The sequence below is a fragment of the Mycteria americana genome, chromosome 3, assembly GCF_035582795.1.
Source record: "Mycteria americana isolate JAX WOST 10 ecotype Jacksonville Zoo and Gardens chromosome 3, USCA_MyAme_1.0, whole genome shotgun sequence".
Lineage (NCBI taxonomy): Eukaryota > Metazoa > Chordata > Aves > Ciconiiformes > Ciconiidae > Mycteria > Mycteria americana.
The window spans coordinates 24425256-24447820 of NC_134367.1; positions in this window are offsets into that span (position 1 = coordinate 24425256).

The window sequence follows — 22565 nt, forward strand, 5'->3', positions numbered from 1 at the left end:
TGTGATGTAGAAGATGTGCTGATAATTCTGCCTTCTGCTGGGACTGAAAAACTACAGTCTCATTTTCTTGAAAGTTTTTTCATCTTTAGGTTACACATTACAGAAAATATATAGATTTTGACTGAATTTGTTCTACTTTGTGCAAAAGAACTGAAAATAAATTTGGCCAGAGAAGGAAAACAAGGCTGAACATGACAGTGTCTAGTAGCTACAGTAATCCTCTGAAAGACGAGGACAAGACAGTCCCATTTTTGTTCCACAGCCTGATTACAAATTTTGTGTGAATAGGTCTTTGTGCAAAATACGTATCCAGTTTTTGGCATAGGGGTCAGAATCCATTATGCAGTCCAGTCCTCGCTCTGGCCACTAGGATGAGGAATGACAGAGTCAATCATTCCAGCTTTAGTCATGAACTCCTGCTGAGTTCCTGCCTATAAAATATGTGGATGCACCTTGATGTTTTGGAGAATTCAGCAGCAAAACTGCCTGATCATGGGCAGGCATTCACACCTATAATGCAACTGTCTTGTCCCACTCGGTGGGTTGCGAGATGGGTGAATCTTTTCGATTCCCCGAGGGTTTGTGTACCGACAAAGGCCGATCTCTGCTCAGCAGAGCCGCGTGGTCGGTAGAGTCACGACAATGACTCAGAGGAACAGTCTGACCAGCAACTTTATTAACTGGCGAATTCGACAGATGGACAAACTTAACAAACTGGCAAGCCCAACAAATGAACAGAAGCGATTTGGCAATGGAGCTATTTTCTGGGCAACCTGTCACAATTTATCCCAAACTTGCATATAGTGGAAGAGTAGAGGAAGGAAGAAGTGAGAAAAGGAAAAGAGAAGAGAGGAGGCTAGAGAAAAGTATCACCACCCTTGGATCCCGCGATGACGATGACAGACGTGGCAATCCTCCGGTGGCGGGCGCATGCGTGGTTCCCCGGAGGGCGTGTCTTTTATAGGCTAATCCCCGCCTCCAGGTACGCCCCTTCAGGACTTACATGGTTCTTGTTCTAGAAAGTTCTCAATCTTCTGCGCAGGTGCTGGGGGAGGGGGGTGGTTGCGAGGGGTCTCTTGGGCAGTTGCAAGCCCCTTCCTCAGATAAACCCTGTGTGACCTCTGGCCACATTCAGTAAGGTCCATTGGAACCTGTAACTTCACATCCTCTGACGCGCTCTCCACGTCCTGCTCTCACTCTCCCCCACCCCATGCTTGCCTGTCTGCCGTTGCCATGCAGATCGCGCCTCGCCTGGCCACAACGTTTGAGACATTAACTCTTTCAGTCCCTCACAGCAACATACCATTTTCCCGGTTGTGTCAACATGATACTGAAGCCACACTGGAAATCACCTCAAGGAACTGATCTTATTTTCGTATATACAAGGGCAATACGCTGGGCAAAACCAAGTGACTAGTCCTTACAGGAGGCAGGTGAATGGGGCTCTGCAAGGCTGTTTTGCTGCTGAAGTCCAATGTATCATTATATCATGGCTTGAGACGCTTCAGGTACAAACACGAGTAAAACTTTAGGTTCCTCAGGAACCTTAATGATGAAAGATAAGAGGAATACAGAATTTGGGTCCTTCAGGTTGCAAAAAGTGGGATTTTGAAGACCTGCGTCTTGGTGTTAGGATCTATGTTTTAATTTGGTTCACCAGAAATTCGATTTAACTCAAAAATTAGAACTGCTCGGTAGCTCGATATACACCAAGCCTTGCCTGATTCAGGGTTTCCTTTAGTGTGAAGTACTTATTCTAAAGTTAGAGAATTGGCAAGATTTTGCTAAGAATTATATTTGGAATCTTTTGTTAGTTGCAGTAACTCTAAATCTCATTAACAGGTCTTGGAATTTGGTATTCCTATAGGTTTCAAAAATAGAAAATTAATTTTTTTTCTTTTTTGTGAACTCCTCATTCTTCTGCTCTTCTTTCCTTCAGTTCTCCTGCAAACCTTTATTCAGAAAGTGTTCCAACATGGTATGAAAAGATATTCAGATATGCTCATCTTTCAATTTTCTAATGGAATCCTTGACCTCCTGCCATTACAATTATAAATTGAATGAAACAGTTATGATTAATTGTACCTGGACATAGTTTTTGAAATATAGTTAACTATCTAACAAATGAATGATGCAGGCAACATGTTGCTGTTGATTCTTAACGGAAGAAAAAGTATGCAGAGATTAATGCTTAAGCAAGCTCAGTACATTAGTGATCTGATTATACTGCTTACAGTATGAACTGACAGGTTCTGATTATACTATGAAATTCTAAATGGTATATCTATTACTTCGCTCACTTTAGTGTTGTAAATAAAAACATGTTCTTTCAAGAATGAAATGACTTGAATTCTGATTCAGTGATTCTCCATAGAAGATAAAAATGGGAAATGTGATCTGTCAAGTAATTTATGACATTACATGTTCACTGTCAGCTTTTTTGTCCAGCTCGAGGAATCCCAGTTCACTTCCTTGCATGTATCATACCAATCTGAAAGATCAATGTGACTGACAAAAGTGTGATTTTCTATTTCATAACTTGCTGATATTAGCAAATATGAAAAATATGAAAATATGTTAGGGCAACTTCCTAACTAATACATTTAATAGTGTGGCAACATGCTTCAAAACATCTAATTTCTATTCACTTAGCTGATGGTTAAGGTGTTGACAGAGATTACTTTTGACACTTTTCCTATTGGACTTTTTTTGAAATTTCTCAAAGGAAAAAAATACTGAGCAGAAGAAAAGTAATTAAATATAAAGAATATAGGTGATTCTTTCTATGTATTTATGTATGGCCTTTTAATATGCTTATTATTTTTAAATAATGATTTGCATTCTCCTTATTTGATCATTTTGCAAGTCCAGTTGATCTAACAGGTATAGATTTGTTTCTCTGCAACTTCTTTATAGAGTTATAGGAAATAACCCATAGAAGTCATTTGTGTTCCACAGATGAAGGTCAAGAAATGCAGCAGACGGAAGTGCTAAATTTAGATTGTTACCTAGAAGATGTATCATTTCATGACCACATAGAGAAATTTGGGATTCTAGATGTGATTTTATTTGTTTTTTAATGATCTTAATGAATGAAAGAGGACATTCTTTGGCCTCTGGCTTTTTTGTCTTTTTTCCTAGTTTGGCATTCATTTAAAATACTCTCCAAACAGCTTAGAAGTTGCCTTCAATGTAAAAGGGGACAAACGAAAGTTTTTAGATGATTAGGACTTCAATATCATTTTGTCTGGTAGAACAAAGAATGCTATAGAAATTTGAATTAAACTTTTTCATTAGTTCTGCTAATAACATGTACACGAGAGGAAAAAAAAAAGGTGGAAATTTTTTCTAAAGCCAGGAAGTGTTGAAGCCACAGGCAAAGTAATGTCAAGATGGTCAGAAGCTGCAGTTCCTGAATCATCTGCCTCATGCTGGTTGCAGGAATGATGTGGAATTGTCTTTATCTCACTTACGTTTAGGGACATCGTTAGTGGTTTTCCTACCTAAAATGTCTGCTTTTTAGGCTTGTGTAAAGAAGCATCTATGACCCGAGGTCCCACTCCAAATGCTGGCATTTAGAACACCCCACCCCCCCACACACACAGAGGGGGAGAGAGAGAGAGAGAGAGAGAGAGAATAGGGAGTCCCTCATCCAGGAAAAGTGTTCAAAAGTGTTTAACCAGGAGACTGTACTCATCAGGTGTACTGATCATCAGCCGGCCCTGATGATCTCTTTTTTATCTCTTAATCTCTCTATTTTCCCTTGCTTGTTCCTACCCAAACCACGTTACTCCCTTCCATTTCCCAGTTTTCATTCCTCCCCTGAACACCTGATAATCAGTCTTGCACAGTGCCCAAATGCTCTTCCTCTGAACCCCATGATAAACCCCATACCCTTGGGCAGGGACCCCCTTCAGTCTGTGAGGTGCCCTGGAGAGCTGCCACAGCTGACTCCTGGTGTGGGGTGTCACCTGGCCCCTGGGGCTGAGGATCACCTGGAACAGCCCTGGGGGGACCTGGGGTGGGGGTTGTACCTCTGAGTGGGGTATTCAGGCAGTCCTGCTTGCCCTGGGGCCTCTGGGCTCCTTTGTGTTCATGCAAATGAACCTTTAATCACCTAACCTTTCACTGTGTACCTGTCAATAACAGACATAGCATAGTCACAAACTGATGACCTGGTGAAATTACTGATCAAAGTTGGGGTTACAGGAAATCCTACTTAGCATGAGCTTAGTTACACAAAATCATAAAAACATCCTTAATGGTTCAAACTAAAGGTCCATTCAGCTTAGTAACTCTAGTATCTCATCATCAATTTCAGTAAATAATAAAAATGGAGGAAACAATATTAAAATAGAGTATAAACAGACTATATCTTCCTTAGAGGTTTTGGGAGAACCAGAGGTTGCACCTGGACCATGATATCAATGGATGTTGTTTACGTGGATTTTAATAAAGCCTTTGACACCACTTCCCACAGCATTCTCCTGGAGAAAATGGCTGCTCATGGCTTGGATGGGCGTACGCTTCTCTGGGTAAAAAACTGGTTGGATGGCCGCACCCAAAGAGTTGTGGTGAAATGGAGTTAAATCCAGTTGGTGGCCCGTCACAAGTGGTGTTCCCCAGAGCTCAGTATTGGGGCCATTTCCGTCTCATATCTTTATCAATGTTCTGGACGAGGGGATCGAGTGCACCCTCAGTAATTTTGCAGATGACACCAAGTTGGGCAGCAGTGTTGATCTGCTTGAGGGGAGGAAGGCTCTGCAGAAGGATCTGGAGAGGCTGGATCAAAGGGCCAAGGCCAATTGCATGACATTCAACAAGGCTAAGTGCCAGGTCCCGCACTTGGGTCACAACACCATGCAATGCTACAGGCTTGGGGAAGAGTGGCTGGAAAGCTGCCTGGCAGAAAAGGACCTGGGGTTATTGGTTGACAGCTGGCTGAATGAGCCAGCAGTTTGCCCAGGCGGCCAAGAAGGCCAATAGCATCCTGGCTTGTATCAGAAACAGTGTGGCCAGCAGGACTAGAGTAGTGATTGTCCCCCTGTACTTGGCACTGGTGGGGCCCCACCTCGAATACTGTGTTCAGTTTTGGGCTCCCCTCACTACAAGAGAGACATTGAGGTGCTGGAGCGTGTCCAGAGAAGGGCAACGATGCTGGTGAAGGGTCTAGAGCACAAGTCTGATGAGGAACAACTGAGGGAACTGGGGTTGTTTAGCCTGGAGAAGAGGAGGCTGAGGAGAGACCTTATCGCTCTCTACAACTACCTGAAAGGAGGTTGTAGAGAGGTGGGGGTCAGTCTCTTCTCCCAGGTAACAAGTGATAGGATGAGAGGAAACAGCCGCAAGTTGCACCAGGGGAGGTTTAGATTGGTTACTAGGAAAAATGTCTTCACCAAAAGCTTTATCAAGCACTGGAACAGGCTGTCCAGTGAAGTGGATGAGTCACCATCCCTGGAAGTATTTAAAAGGTGTGTAGATGTGGTGCTTAGGGACATGGTTTAGTGATGGACTTGGCAGTGTTAGGTTAATGGTTGGACTCGATGATCTTAAAGGTCTTTTCCAACCTAAATGATTCTATGATCAAGCAGTGGCAGATGGAATTGTCCTCCATGAATTTATTTAATCCCCCTCGAATCCATCTAGAGTATTCATTTCCTTAGTTTCCTGAGACAGTGAGTTTTACAATTTAAATGGCAAGGGCGGGGAGAACTTATTACCTGGTTTTAAACTTGCTACCTACTCATTTCACTGGATGCGCCATAGCTTTTATAGATAGCTGTCATAATTCCCCTCACTTACATGTTTGCCAGGCTAGGCTGAGTAACTCTAGTTCTGCACCATCTTTCTTGACATTTCTGACCATTCATGGTACCCATATTTAATTTCTCTTTCCCTTTTGCAGAGTGAGGACTGAACTACACAAAATATTGCATGAGTGAGTGCATTAAGGGTTTATTTCATATGTGTCATAAATCAGTTGGATAAAGTTCACAGTTGCCTTCTTACAGTTACATGTCGGTATATTAGATAGCTGGAACTCTTTTGTCTATAAGTATTATGAATAGCAGGAGACTCAGTGACAACTGACAGCACTGCCTTTGAATACCTAAATTTCTAGGAGAAAATTATTCAACTTCTCTTGAACTTGTATCTCCATTGGTGTAGTGGACAGGTCTTCATAATGAATATTTTTGTATACTTTGTACTTTTATTCTTTATTCTATTTGTAATATATAGCATATATATCACACACAATATTCTGCATATAGTTAAGATTTTAAAATATATATATTCTATTAAAATACAGCTATATGTATTAATGTATATACAGGTATACATTTTTTAGCATTTTGGAGTTGACATGTCTAACCATAACGTACATTATAAAAAGATACATTTTTAATAATAAAACAAAATCCAGATGTGTCAGTTTTTCAGAGCTACAGTGTCTTTGTTTAATCAGTTTACAAGGGTCTGTACTAAGCAGTAGTTACTATGGAAACCTGAAAAGATTGGAACTCAAATAAATGTGTTGCCTAATAGTATGATGTTGAAGACTGATATTCAAAGTGACAAACCTGATGCCTAGTGATCAAGAGAACCATCTAAATTAAAGACAATCAGAAAAAAAGGCAACCTTCTCTTCCCTCTCTCCCCCCCCCAAAAAAAAAAAAGAAAAAAAAAAGCAGAAAGACTAAAGGAATAAATGAAAAGCAAAGTCTTATAGGGAGGAATGGTATTGTCCTCTCAGTAAAGCAAAGCAAATTGCTAACAATATCCCATAGGGTATTTGGGTATTAGGTAGCTCTGAGAAAGGAAACGTTCAGTGTGCAAAATGTGGACAGAGCTCTTGGAGAGGAGTTGTAATGACAGTATGGTATGAAGGGAGAAAGACTTTAATGCGTCTGTATGTTCACTAGCACAGATAATAAAATAGCTTGTCTTTTAGTACCAGATGTTCACTAATGGCACTTGACTCCATGGCTCTATTTCAGTTGACATTGAGTATGCAGCTGCTTGATTTTTCCCATGATTAGCTAAGGCTGAGGTTAAAAGGGGGGTACCTGTCTGAAACACCATCCAGATAGAAAGAAATAGTGATGGCAGGTTGCAGTGAAGGCACAAGGTGATTTGAAGAAGTGACACAGGCTCACTTGACTGAAGGAACAGAATGATATTATTACCTGCATGTGTCATCTAAGACTCTGTTATGACTTTCATTACTTTGTGTGCCTGAACAGCTCTGCTGCAATACATAAAAAGGTGTACTTTTAAAATAAAACAAAACAAAACAAAACTTAAGCAACCTGATATTTTATTCCTTTATCTAGTAAGATTCTGGAGTTTTGAGCTACCTAAATATTTTCATTTTCTATTGTTCTTGCTTCTTTAGAAATAAATAAACAATATTGTCCACTTTCTCCTATGTAGGACAAACGCTTGTGAACAGAAAAAAAAAATAAAGTGATAAAGTGATAAATTCTTCTATCTCTAAAGGAAAATGTTGGGGATTCTGCTTTCCTGAGCCATAAATGTCAGAAATCCCCTAGGAAAATTTGAGAGGATTATCTAGCATGTATAAAAAGTTTCCAAAGCTACATGAGTTTGATAATCATTTCATAAAGAGGAGATTTAACCCTTAGGATCCCAAGTGCAAGGTGCTGTTTCATAATTGTTCAATTTATAACTCAGTTGATGTAGATCTTCAGCATTGTTTTGGCACTTGGATTTTTTTTTTTCTATTGATACTCTTGCAGCTATATAATGAGATATCCTTTTTGCCTTGGACTAACGGATTGCTGCCTGGGGCATTGTTTTAATTATTTAGAGTCTAAACATTAAGACGTAATTGCTTTATCCTGATCCTTCATCAGAAATGGTCTCTATCTCTTTTTCTTCTCTATTTTATTATGCTAAATCATTCCAGCTGGGAATGCAAACAGTTTTCCAAAGCAAAAATGAAAACACATTCAGATAAGCAAACAGGAAAAAATGTTTATAGTTTATGATTTTGATATTAGCTCATAATTTTGTTGCAAACAACCCTGAGAAGGCACATTTGTTTTTGTGGATAATAGAGTGAGGAATGTTAGAAAGAGGAATCCTACCCACTGAACATAATATGGCATTTGAAATCTATAAAGGTGACTCCTTAAAGACTGTCTTGTTTGACAGATGAGAGATATAGTTTAGAAAAATTTCACCTCTCAATTGTGTATGAAATTAAATTTACATTCAAATTAATCTGCACAGGTACTGCATCCATTATGTGCCGTCATTACCCGTTTAGCCTTCTTGTAACTTTGACATGAGAAACAATCCTGCTTTGTAATTCATCATTGTTGGGACAAAATCTGCAGCTTTGTTCTCCATCTGTATTGGAGTTAAAAGCTGAAGATCTAATTCCTTGAGGTTCCATTTTACACTATTTTGTACTTTCTTTATCTTTTAAATGGCCATTTCCATATAATTTCACCTAAACAAGCCAGGATTTAAGGTGGTAATCTGCCAAAAAGTGACAGCAGGAACTGATTTATACACACTGTAGACCTCATCCAGTATATTTGAAGTGTTTATTATTCTGTCCTATTGTGATTAAAAAACCAAAATATGCTTTATTGTATCTTGTAATCCACCTTCAATGGCTCATCATCCATTAAAACTTTTAAAACTTCTATTTTAGCCACTATTAAAACTTCCTATCTTGTCTACTATAAGTAGCAAGTAGGAGGGAAAATGCGCAAATGTGAAGAAAAAAGGGTATTTCTTATAAAACTGATCCCTTATCACCTCACAGGACATTTTCACTTATATGCCTTGTTTGTGACAATGTAAGTCAAATCATTGCAAAAATAACAGTGAGATAATTCCCATTGCTTGCAATTTACTAATTCTGCTAAACATGGTAACTTTTTTGCTTCTACATATCCTATTCTGACCCACTGGCTCTTATCCTTGATTATACTTTGTTCTGATCATTGTATCAAGCTGTCCGTCAGCACTGGTAAAATATTTTTAGTAATAAATCCAAATAGAAGGAAAGATTTTTTTTTCTCCTGTTGCAAATACTACTTTCTAAAACATGCGAACTGAAGACGTTGTATATGTTACTGAAACGAGAAAAACATGCCATGCTATTAAACTGTTAATGTGATAATATTGCTTATTAGAGTGAGATAATATTTCTTAAATAATATTTTTGTGATTAATTTTGTTCTTGAATGACTATGATAGGATTTTTCACATCTTTTAATGCAGAAACAGTACTGACTTTTGCCAAGCTTCTGACATATGTGTCATCCAAGTAATAGTCTTAGGCATTAACTAACACAGAAATAAAAACTTTTATTTCTTAATATAATGAGCTAAAGAATGATGCTGTCAATACTTCCAGCCTATTACTTTGAATAAGCTCATAAAATCCTTTAACCTGAATCAGTAGAAACAATGTAAAACTTCATGAATTCATAAGCAATAAAAATTTCTCTTAAAAAAAAAGAAAACAGAACATCAATATTTATTAAATTTCTTTTAATAAAAATGTACTTTTTGGTCAGTAAAGGTGAAATAGCAGGACTATGAGGACATTTAAACATCTGACCATAGAGCATGGTCATTATAAATGTTTAACATAAAATAACAATGTGATTCAATGGAATGCTTAATATGATTATAGAAACCAAACATTTTTAGGATGGACTACAACAAGTAGGACAAAATAAAACAAAAATCAAAATTATCTAGGAATAAAACAGTGTTCACATTTCATATATTTTGAAACCACAAAAGAACCTCAGTGAAATGAGGGGAGGAAGAGTGGCCTCCATTTTAGGAGGAAAAATGAGTGAAAATTTAGAATCATGATATAAGCCTCCATAAGTCTCTTGATACCAAATTTCACAGAAAATATAATTTTAAAATCAAAACCAAAATATATTTACATATACCTTTTCAAAAGCACTGAAAAAGGGCAAAGAATATTTCCAAGTAGCTGGTGCAGAAGACAGAAGTAACTTCTGCAGAATACAGGTTAATTTTCAAATATCTTAACCAGCATGCAGGAGAGCTGATCAAAAAAAAAAAAAGAAAGAAAAAAGAGATACTAATCCAAGACCTTGAACCTACTAATTAAAGTAAAATAACTTTTCAAAACAAAAGGAAAAAAAAATCTTGGGAAGAAAAGAAATATATGCGTGTAGCATAGCAAGAAAAAACACTGCACCAACCCACACAATTTCAATAAAGTTGGGAAATAAATATACGAAAGTTTTAAGGAAGAAAACACAGTAGAAAAGCTGGAGTTCAACGGAGAATTGTTCATCTAAGATAGTTTTATTTTTTCATACTTTTAAAATGATCAATGGAAATTTTGTATCATAAACTTTCATGAGTATCCATTCATACAGAAATTTTCTAGCCATGTTATTGTGAAGGCAGAATGTGAATTATTTTGCTGGAAAATATCACAAATTCCATGCCAAGACCACAGGGGTTGTACAGAAAGCCAAGCACCTCTTGGAAAAGATCTGTTTCTGTGGTATAGGTTCACAGATGAAATAATACAACTGCAGGTCTCCAGGGGTAATCTTTTACTGGGCCCTTTGATCTTGTCATGTCATTATGGATGGAAAATAATGGAAATTGGAAATAATTTCTTACAAAAAAAGGTTTATGCTGTTCAATATGTAAATGAGCAAAACAGGATTAAGTCCACTCATCTGTATAAAGAAAAATTTAGAATATAAATATTAGACATTTTGTTATACCAAATTATCTGATATTACACTCTACATGCAGTATTCAAAATTGTGCCTATACCCAGTGAGATACCAAAGTCAATTTTAAGTTACAGTTGTGCATTTTCAAATTTCCACATTCATGTATTTGCTCATTTTAACATTTCATGTTTATCGAAAATTAGATAGTTTTATACTTACCAATTAAGCTTTTAAAATAATAACTAAAATGTAAAGATGCACATTTGAGCATTCTATCTGTATGCAGATTCTTCAATACAATTATGTTTAATTTCAACTTTTCTTTTTAAAAGATCATGGTAGTTATTTTGCAGGTGTGAAATATGATCTTCCAGTCACATCAACAGTAAGAACTGCTAGGGGCTTTTTTAATAGTCACACATGCACTTCTTGGGTGCATTTAGAGATATATCTTGCAGATTTGCAACCAGGACCCCAAAATACAGTTATAAGCAAACAAGTAAAATTTCATTCCTACATGGAATACAAGTGAATATGGCTGAGCCCACACTAAAGCTCATTCCTATACACCCAGCTGCAGTGGTATAGCCCAGACATTTACTCCCCAGCACACTTCTCTTGCATGTTTTCTCCATCAATAGGCTCAGTAAGGACTCCCTATGCCAAGGACATTTGCACAGAAATTTCAACACAGCAGTGACCTAATGAGTCTCTGTATTGTATAGATAAGAAATATGCAAGTACCATGTCCAATTTCATTTGCGACATTTTAATAATTAGATTTATTCACACACATAGTTTCTAGAGTAATTTTTTGTTTGTTTTAGGTTTTGATACCACAAGGGTAAGCAACTATTTTTATCCTGTTAGCTGCTTATCCTTCTTTACAACAGTTCTTTCTGTTCTCTCACATTTATTTTAACACTCAATTAATGCTTAAGTTTTAGTAAGTCATTGCTTATTTCAATGATGGTCTGACATGCGTGTAATATATGTAAGCATGGGATTTCTCTTCCTCCTATTGTCTCTTCTTACTAAAGCTACATTTTCTCCGAAATAACCAAATGGATTACATTACTTTATCTGAATAAGTATTTGGTTCAAAAAAAGTTCATCAAAATAGCAAACATAAACTCAAGGAATTAAATTGTAAATTGTCAAGAAAGTAAAAATGTCACTGTAAAATTACAAGTAGGTGCAAATGCACATCTAGTCTGATTCTCAAAATAAATTGAAAATTTTTGTGTAACATCAAATTCTGAAAATGGTGCTTCTCATTCTGGCTTTTTAATATCTTCATCAGAGGCTGATGAAGTTGAGATACATTTTCTATTTAAATATGGAAAAGTCACTGAGAAACCAAATAAATATTACTTATAATTTTATTTTAATGCTTTTAAATAGATATTGGTCACCACTTCTTTGGACAACAGTAGCTGTACCAGTAGCCTAAGTAGCATTGTAACTTACAGGTAATTGCATTTCTAGTATTAGAAAAAGTCTTAATCACAATTTAGTTTAGAAAATGAACTTGGATGTACTTAGTGCACAATGAAAGCACTATCTTCAAAAGAGTAAAGGCTCATGGGAGAAATACACTGTATTTTATTCTGATCATACAAAAACAAAATTCACTGATTTTAGTGCTGGGTACATTAATTTTGTACAGGATAGCAAAATGATCAGTAATATGCCATAGAGGTGGGTCTGGACACTAAGGATACTGCAAGCACTTTCAGGGTAACAGCTATGAGAGAATGGTGCCTCTGAGCCATGTATGACCTGTTTGTGGTGTGGAAAGAGCGTAACTTCTGTGGAACAATGTGACTTGGCACAGCTCAGCCCTTGAGTACAAATTCTGGTTGGGGGCTGCTCAGAAGAAGAGCTCTTTGAGGAGTTATGTCCTAGGAGAGGTCAGCTTGCTTAGTTTCCTTCAGCAGATGCTAGAAATAGTATTATTATTATACATATACATAATGGAAATAAACTGCAAGGGAAAAGAGTGTTTATGTTGCTGGAAGACTAAAGGAGACCAAAGAAGAATTAATATAAACTGAAATGGAAGGTGGAAATGAAAAGTTTTGAATCATATGTTTGAAAGCAATAAACCCTGCCAGGAGCCATAAGATTTAAAAATAAAATAAAACCAAGAAAACCATAGAAAAATCTTAAATAGCATTTATATAGAGCTTCATCATCCTATCAAAGGGACCAGTCTAATTTTCTGTGACAGCAAAGGACCAGAGTTGATGACCCTGGAGGATTTTTATAATCCTTTGCTTTTCTGAAATAGAATGTAAAACCCAATGCCAAGTGGGAGAGACCAAACACTAAGTACCTCACAAACACGGGACTTCACTCCCTCAGAAGGTATCTTCTATAGCTATGTACCTCTATGAAATAAGAGGGTCTAAATCACTTACTTTGAGTCTGTTAAACTACTCGAAAGAGGAAAAGTTAATGAGAATGAAACATGAGGTGTGCTGTGGGATTCACCTCTCCTCTGCAGTGCATATGAAAATTTAAGTGCCTGTGTACAGTACAGTGAGAAGTAAGCCATGGAGAATGATCTTGGAGTCTAAGTGATCATTCTCCAAGATCTCTTTAGGGATAACAAAGAAAAATCATAGAAAAATGCTGAAGACAAGGACATACTTTCAGTCACACTAAGTTCTAGTACTTTTATGCCTCTGCTGAGAGAGGATTCACAACTCTGAATCCTCTGAAGTAGGCATCTGTGCTGTTCCTTTGATGAACTAAGCTGTCTCTCCTTTTGCAAAGGCAGTAGATTAGAGCCTCTGACCTGGAAGTGAGAGAGAGGTACCCTGGGATTCAGTTGCTTAAATATAAGCATCTTTTACTATTTGAGTTATCTCACCAGCTCCTCAGCTACTTCTCCAGAAGGGTATGCATCTCCTATAAAGCCTGTGACATATTTGACAAAGGTATGTGAATAGTTCAGACAGCCTGGAGCATCTCCAAGGGCTCTAGATGCCTACTTTAGGCACCTGAAATCCCATACATAGAATTTCTTGCTCTCTCCATGGAAACTTAAGCCAGCATCTCTCAACTTCAGTAGCATGCCCTTGGAATCAGTTTAGAAGTTTCATGAACAGCAAGAGCAGGGCTACTTCCACAGGGAAAATGAGACAGAATGGAGAATAACCACAGCACAGGCAGGGCAGTGACTGCCCAGAGGACCTGAACAGGGCTTTGGTGGTGACAGTAGCAGGTTCCACTGACTGCCCAGTAACCATCAGACAAGGCAAGGTAATGATTCAGATCTGGTTCTCTGCAGCAAGTCCAGCCAGGAACATCAGGAGATGGGACCACACACACACATAACACACCCTACAACATAGCTCAGGCAAGCACCAAGGGCCCAAGGCTGGGCTGAAATGAGGCTCCAGAGCCCACGGGCAAGGGGAAGGGGAAGGCCCCAGGGGAGGCTGGTAAGGGACATGGCAGTTTATTGGTGCCCTCAAAAGGCACTAGTTGAGGTCCTCCGTGTACATGGGCACAGATAGAGACTCTCCACTATCCTTGCTGTCGCCATGCCCGTGTACACAAAGAAATGAGGATTGGCTAGACCACCAATGGAGGCATGGCTCCCAAGTTTTAAGACATTCAGTAGAAGAAGAGAGAATGAAATTCTACTTCTAGAACAGTTCAGGAAGAAAAAAAACATTCATGTAAAGATGAGATTAATTGTTTTAGAATGGACAAAAACGTCTCCAAGCCAGGCAATTCTTTCACTGCAAGTTGATGGAACTGGTTCTAATGCACCCAAGCTGAAAAGGGCATTTTACTTTTCACATAGCTAAGGAGAATGACAAAGGAGCAGCAACTAACTATGAAGAGATTCATGTTTTACCTGTGAATTAGATATTCTCGACATTATTTTGTGAAGTATCATTATTTTTATTTTGAAGATAGGGGTGCAGCAGTGCATGAAGGTTAAGGCCAACTTTTCAAACTTCATGGATTGCTATCCACTTTGGCCACTGAAGGTCACACAATGAGTCACTGACGGAAACTGGGAGTGATACTGGGTTTCCTAAATTCCAGTCGAGTCCTCCAGCCACTGGTTCACATTTCATTTTTTGTAGTATTTAAATGATCGTGTAAGCTGTAGTTTGCCATTTATGCTCATTCTCTTTCTTTTTTTTCTTCTCTCACACAGACACACAGACACACAGACTTTAAAAAGCACACAATATTTATACATTTATATATACATTTGAATATATACATTTACAGTAGTTCTTGTATTATCAGAAGAGCAAGTTAAAATAAGCTTTCACTGCAAGCAATATTTAAGTACTATAGAAATGGATCTTACCTAACACTGAGAAGATAAATTTCCTGAACTTAAGGAATCTCACTAGTAGGATGATCATTGAGCACAAAACATGCAGCCTTTTAGATCCAGGTATTGTCATAGTCACTGTGAAAACTAGTCATTCAGGTAGAACTGCAAGAACAGTAGTGATGACAAGCTAATTTAAACATTTTTTTTAAATTTAACAATTAACACAATTGTGGTGTTGAAAGTAATGTGTCAAATGAGTATAGAATTAGCCAGCACCAGCACTTCTGTGTTTGCTAAAATATTTGGGATGAGAGCAAGTTCAAATGGCAAGGAAGGAACCTAGTAAGATTGGATACAGTTCTTTTTTTTCTCTCTCTCTCTCAAGAATGTAAAAGGATAGTGAAGAAAAAATGTGTTCAAAAATAGCTCAAAAGAAATATGGCATGAATATTTTCTTACTGAATGAGGCATGACAAGATAATGGAGCTAGAATACCATCAAGCCCAGGATTCACTGTCAAGTAGAGCTCATTGTAACTTACAAAATTTCACTTTGCTGTGACTATAGGGAATAAGTTTGTCTGATCTTACGAGAACATTGAGAACTTTGCAGACAGCATGGTAAAAAACCCTCACTCTGTTACTGTCGATTTATGAAAATACAGATGAGGACTAAATAAACTGAATTTTGGCTTCTCTGTTATTCACAGGGGGATAGCTTTTCAAAGGAAAATGTTATTTACTGGGATTTTTTTTTTCCACAACAGCTGGACATATTAAACTGCCTTTAACATTCTAAGGTAATTGGAAGTTTCTCAATTTTGATCATTTAGTGTTGAATTTGCACATTTCTGGATTGCTTGTTAATACCACTGAGAACGAGTTCCTACATGGGTAGGCAATCACATTTGAAAAGAGCACCAGCAAATTAAGAAGAGCCCACTAGAACTGACTTTTTGATGATGGTACCACAAACACATTTTCTTGTATCCCAGATTGCATGACTCTCAGGCCATTGCTTGCTAAGACTGTCTACTGGGGAACGACAGGCTTGTAAAAGTACTGTTATATTTTTCATAGATCTGTTGGGGAAGACCAGCCTCTGTACTTGAGATTAGCCACTGCCCCAGGGAACAGCCTTGTAAGAACTGCCATGGAACACCATGGTCCATGCCACCATTTACATCTCAGAACTGTAAGAACAATTTATTATTTTCATTTTCCTTCTGTGTATCAACAGTGACAGTGGTATCAAATAGCCAATGACACAGGTATACCAGGGCTATATTTGGCAGAAGAAAACATTTTTGTCTAGTATGGACCACAGTGGCAAGTACACACAGATATGGAGTCAAAAAAGGCTCAGCTGGTGTGTTACAAATTCTTGTAATGATTATAGTGAATAGCCGGGCACAGTATGCAGCAGTAGGTTCCTGAAAAGTCTGATGACTTGTTGGAGAACTTAATCTTCCAACAATGTGTACAGAACAGAATAGAGGACTGGGTAGGCAACACTGATGGAGACACTATAGAAGTGTCAAAGTGAAAAATGAGAGTCAAGTAACACTGAGATGCAGGTACATGGAAGAGCAAATACTTTTACTTGTACTACAGAGATGCCAGTTAGTTCAGGACTGAAAAGATCAAAATTACCTTGACAATTATACTCAACATTAATAAGCTACCCAGCCTGTGCTTTATTCCTGATGCTGGAAATTTATCTAGTAAAAATGGGCTTTGTTCACTTAGGCTATGCCTACATTAATAAAATAAAGCATTCAAGAACTATTCTCTTGCCTTCAGACCAAGTGGCATAGCATGGCTTGTGTGCACACAGCTGAACACTTTCACTGTGTAGAACAGGGAGTCTGCATCCACATAGACAACTGGAGAGAGTCCCTGGCACATGCTTCCTCCTGAGCCATGCCTGGATAACGCCCAGAAAAGTCAGCTGGCTCAATCCGAAAGAGAACAGGGAATGTGCTAACAATTTTACAGTATAAATGACTGTAGGTCACTGCTCAGATGCATGCCCTGATCTGTTTCATTAACTAGTAAAGCCATAGGAATGAAAAGAGAATGTAGTTTAGGACTAGCTTTCAATGGAGATTTGATCTGATAGAATCAAATGCATTTGGAGATTATAGTCCATTTAAAATGGATGGAAACTCCAAACCTGGCTCACTGGTGACCCAATTCCTTTAAGATGAATGCTGTATTCCTTTCTGGCAGTTATCAAAAGCAATGCAGTTTTCAGTTCTCTCCAATGCCTGCTAGCAAATATAGTATTAATTTATAGTGATATGTTGCTATTTTATGAATATGATGCACAACTCTCATGACTCTCAGGTAAATTCAGATTCTGACCAGAGAGAACTATGGCTCACTCTGCAGTACTAAACATGTTTCCAGTACAATATATGGCACAGCTTAGTAAATCAGTATGCTAGGCATTATAAATGTCCTGGTGACAGGGCAAGATATCACTTGTTTATTTTCTCTTTCATGCCCCTCACGTGAATGTTAATGCTCAGACAAATGGCTCATCCAGCAGCACCCATACTCCTGAATTAGAACCAGACAGAGTCCATAATCACTCAGTACAGTGCAAAACCTCTGATTGTTTTGCTTCCTTTCTAAAAGGACCTCATCTGTAGCAAACCTGGTCAATTCCATGTATTCCCAGTGGGACCAATTAAGACATTTCATCATCAAACTTCTTTGTAACTGGGTTTAGTGGGATGATACTAAGCTCCCAAATCTTCTTGAAAGAATTTTGTGGCATACGGAATATTAATTTGTTATATTTGGCTGTTTGCTACTCAGCAGCTGCAGCTGTTTTTGATGGTGTTCATTACCGTCAGTTCTGATTCCTCTTTTCAGGTTCATCACATTGTCTATGAGTGTCTACAAAATTTGCTCTAGCAGAGTGCATGTTGGTATTCTGGTGGTCTAAGCTATCCAGGTGATGAATAGTAAAATACTAATCCTGTGGATCTGACAAGCCTTTTCCAATGTGACCCTCAGAATTACAAGATTGAAAGCATAGCATGATTTAGAACAGTAAACTCTTGTATACAAGTATTGTACAAATGATGAAAAGCATGGATTATGATCATGCCTTAGGTGATGCAGTATCTTCTTTCACATAGTTACTGCTTGTTGTAAATATCAGTAATAGATTATTTGCTGTTTCCATCTAAAATTACACTGCATCATTATTATAAATGAGGGAAAATCTAGTAAGTCCAGGTTACAAAATCTGCCTTGGATCTGAAACACTAAAACAGCTTTAATAACCCCCACATTATAATAATACACAGGCATGATAGTAGTGTGCTAAAGGAAGAGCATTCACAATAGTCTGTCCCTGGAGAAGTCATTATCAGGTATCAAAAAAAATGCAAACATAACAGTGACAATCCCATAGCTACAGTTGCTGCTCTTTAAAACTTCTTGAAGAATGAAGTAAATGTTTAGAGTGAAAGATTCTGTCCAATCCCTTTGCAGGCATGAAAGGTAGGAGCATCACTCGACAGGTAATCTTTCTCTAAAGTTTATGAAGACATACAGTGTTTGTCCATATCCAAGGAAAGTTAGTGAGATGACAAAGGGTCAGCTGAGAGTCATGGTACAAGTTGAGCAGAACATTCAAAAATTGTCCAAATGATTTATATTTTGCTGACAGTTGAGCTCTGCTATCCACTCCAAACAGCTCAAGAGGATTTAAAAAAATGAGATTAAACTTCTTTAGCTTGTTGATCATGTTGAAAACAAGTAAGACCTGTGACAGTAGCTGTGCACCTAGTATGGGAGGAAGAAGAATGGTTTCCAAGGGTAGATGTGAGATGATGGGCCAGTATATAATGGCAGTGGTTTCAAAACTTAGCATTTCATTGCAAATATGAGCAGAAATCTTCTAAAAAATAACCCCAAATTACAGTTGAGGAGGACTTAAAATGATGCTTAGGAAACAGAAATCCTATGTGACATGATTTAAAGGAAACTGAATGTTAGCAGGTGGGAGTTTGATTGTGCCTGCAGAACTTCTTATAACAGAACTTCTTACATAAGAAGTTATAAAAACATAGATATGACCAACATAAATCAGAACAAAACCGTATTTTGAAAGGATTTTGCCACCAAAAGTGGCCAATAGCAGACATCTATTGATATTAAGTATTTCATATACTAGCAATATGCAGAAGCTTTCTCTTCCGTGAACTCGTTCAGTTTCACTGTACCTCATGTGAACTTTTACCATCCACTATACCTTCCGTCAAGGATCTTTATAGTTTCTTGGTATAGTAAGGACCATTTCTCTTTGACTCTTTCAGCTCTTGATTCTTACTAACTTTGTCTGATGCCTCCTAGGTCCCATATGAAAAAAGTGAGCAATCAATCCCAAACCATACTCTTAATGTCATTCATGATTTTATAGTCTTCTGTCATATTTTCGCTAGCACATCATAAACATGTTTTCTATCACATCTCCACCTAAAGTATCCCTTTACCTAAATTCCAAGAAGCAGCACTACCCTGTGTGGTCATACTCTTTGCAGCAGTAATTCCATGCCTTTCATCCTTTTCATTACCTGGCCATGAACTTACGTTGGTTCTTTCCCCATTCAGCCACATGTTTTACTACTCAGTAATAGGGTTGTTAGAATAGGTAGACCTTATGTCTAAAATCCTGGTCTCAGTGCAAGTGAAATTGTCAGTACAGTTCCTTCAATAAAGCTTTCTGACTGAATGAACAGAGCAGAATTAGATTTTGAAGCGTTTGGAGAAGAAAACTCATTTCTACTTAGTAAAGAAAAAAAACATGGAAAATGGAACCATGATTTTTTTTTCTACACTAGTAACATCTGCTTCATTCTGTTGTACATACCATTAAGGCATAAAAAGACTATTAAAAAATTAATTGGTCTTATCTAAACATAAAGGAAATTGTTTATTTCATTTATGCTTACTAGGCTAAAGCTTAAAAATTAATCATCTTGCTTTCAGTACTAATTTTGATCCAGTGCACACTATTTGAAGTTAAATACAAATTATATATGATATTTTTAATATGAAATTCAGCATTTTCTATATAGAAATTAAAGTCAAAATAGGACAAGAGTTCATCTTGAGATGAATACTAGGGATACTTGCCTCTTTAGGATAACCATTTTCCTTCTCCCTCCCACTGTTTTAAGGAACATCCCATATTTCATCTGTGTGCCACGTGACTAAGGGAAAGGTTGAAACAGCACGCACACAAAGATTTTTTTTTTAGGGGATGAAATCTTGCTGAAGAGAGTTAACCTCTGGCTTTTCTGACAGCTTTCTCAGGAGCAAATTTCATATTTCCTCATCTACACCAAAAACAACGGTTGTGGTCAACTCAAATCAGTTCATTGGTCTGGTTCGTTATTGGACAAAAGATTTTGCCAACATGGAGAAGATGGTGTAGAGGTATGAATGGGCAGTCAGGGTTCCCAGAATGAGAGGAAAGAAAACCAATGTCAGTCAGCTTTCTAGATGAGAGAAATATATGCAAAATCACAGCCCTAGAAACTAACCACACTGCTCAAAAGAGAGAAAAATATTTTCATTTCAGGTTGTCTTGAGACTGGAGTGAATTCCACAGTTGAAACAAACATTTTGAAAATGTTTGAGACTTTCTACGTAAAACTGGGAAGCAAATCAAAGCTTCTGTTTTTTGCATTTGCAAGCTGGGTGAGTGTTAAACACAGGAGGAACCTAAACGTACTTCATGGGGTACACAGAATAAATGATTGCTATATATTGTCATTAATAAGTTTTATTTCAAAGGACCTCTGAGTACTATTTACAGGATAGAGTTTTGAAACAACTTGGTCATCACTGTCTTGAATTTCTCCCAAGAAGTCTTATTAAAGCTTTCTGAAAATCTTTATTCAGGCTTAACACTCAGTAACACTCAACAGATGACTGTGGTCCTTAGGAATTTTGCTGTGCTTTCTTTTTGTAGTGTTTTGAGAAGATTGCAGAAGGATTGCTTGCTGGTGGAAATGGACCTTTAAAGTTTAGAGGAGAATTAAGTGTGAGTTTCACAGAAGAACTCAGGTGAGAATTGAGACTTTATCAAAAATCATTTTGGATCCTACAACAAGACTTCTGCTTAAATACTGAGAAATCTGGTTAGTGAGAAAAAAATTGCTGGAGGTCAGTAAAAGAAAATGTAAGGGCATTCATTCCTGAGGGGGATTTCTGAATGATCAACTCTCATCTGTCTTAGCTAAAGGCTGTTTTTTTTCTCCAGACTGACTTGTCTGCCAGACCTCTTGTCAGACAACAATAATATATATAGCAGCTTTAAACCAAGAGTTTGTTGGGTTTTGTTTTTTGGGGGTTTTTTTGCAAACTTTGTACAGAAATAATTACAGCTACCCTGCAATGCCAAAAGGCAAGTTTGGAAAGTCATTAGTGGTTAGTCTGTCTGCAAAAACTGCAGAATGCATTACTGCATATAGTCAAACTTGTTGCGCCTAAAAGTTATTTTCTCTTACAAATATGGACACTTTGAGGCCCAAACATCAACAGGTAAGTATGCAGTACAGACTCGGTAATAGCTATTTAACATTGAGTTTAACAAATGCTCATGTTAATACGTGTATTGTCATTTTGTTAGTATGATTGTATCGGTTACATCTTTACTCTTAAAATGGCAGTGGCTGTGATGATTGTGGAAACATTCCTGGTAAATCAACAGAGAGCCAGTAAAGACTGAGCAGACACATGGGTTTATATGGATGAGTAAAGACAGTAATGGCTATCCAAACATGCTGCAGTTTATGAGGAAGAAGATTCTCATTGCTCATTATGCACTGCCAGTTGTAAGATAGCATGTAACTAGGGCAAAATGAAATAAAAATGATTTTAACATGGGGTTTAGGAATATGAGGCTTGAGAACATTTTGTAGGTAAGAAATGTGGAAACATGAAAAAGAAAAACCAGATTGCAGTGGAAGCAACGAATCAGTACCATCACATTACCCATAGTCATTCATACAGATCATTTGATTGTAACAGCAAATTGAGTAATGTTGCTTTCCAGAATTCACTCTTAGCTGAAGTGAAACCTCTTGGTAACACTAAAGTGTCATGTGTTACTAACAGCTTATTACATCTTCTGTCAACTGAAGAGACAATTAAGTCTTGGTTGAAAAAGGACATATTTTTCTTTATGGCATTAATACCTCAAAACACAGAAATTCCAAAATGTTTCAAAGAAGTCACTTGTTACTACATAGTCATATGACAGCAATCCATTGTCTGCCTGATTGTTTTCAAAATAGAAATTAAAATTGTTATAGAAATACCTGAGAAAGTAAAAAGATCCCCAAAACAAATAATACGAAATTTAATGACATCACTTGCAGAAGATGTTGTGCTTAGTAGTGAATGTAAAATTAGTGATTTTCCTCTAGTTAATTTCCCAACTTTTTGTACTGTATCATAGAGCAAAATACACTATTCATAATTCATCATCTTATCTTGAAGACT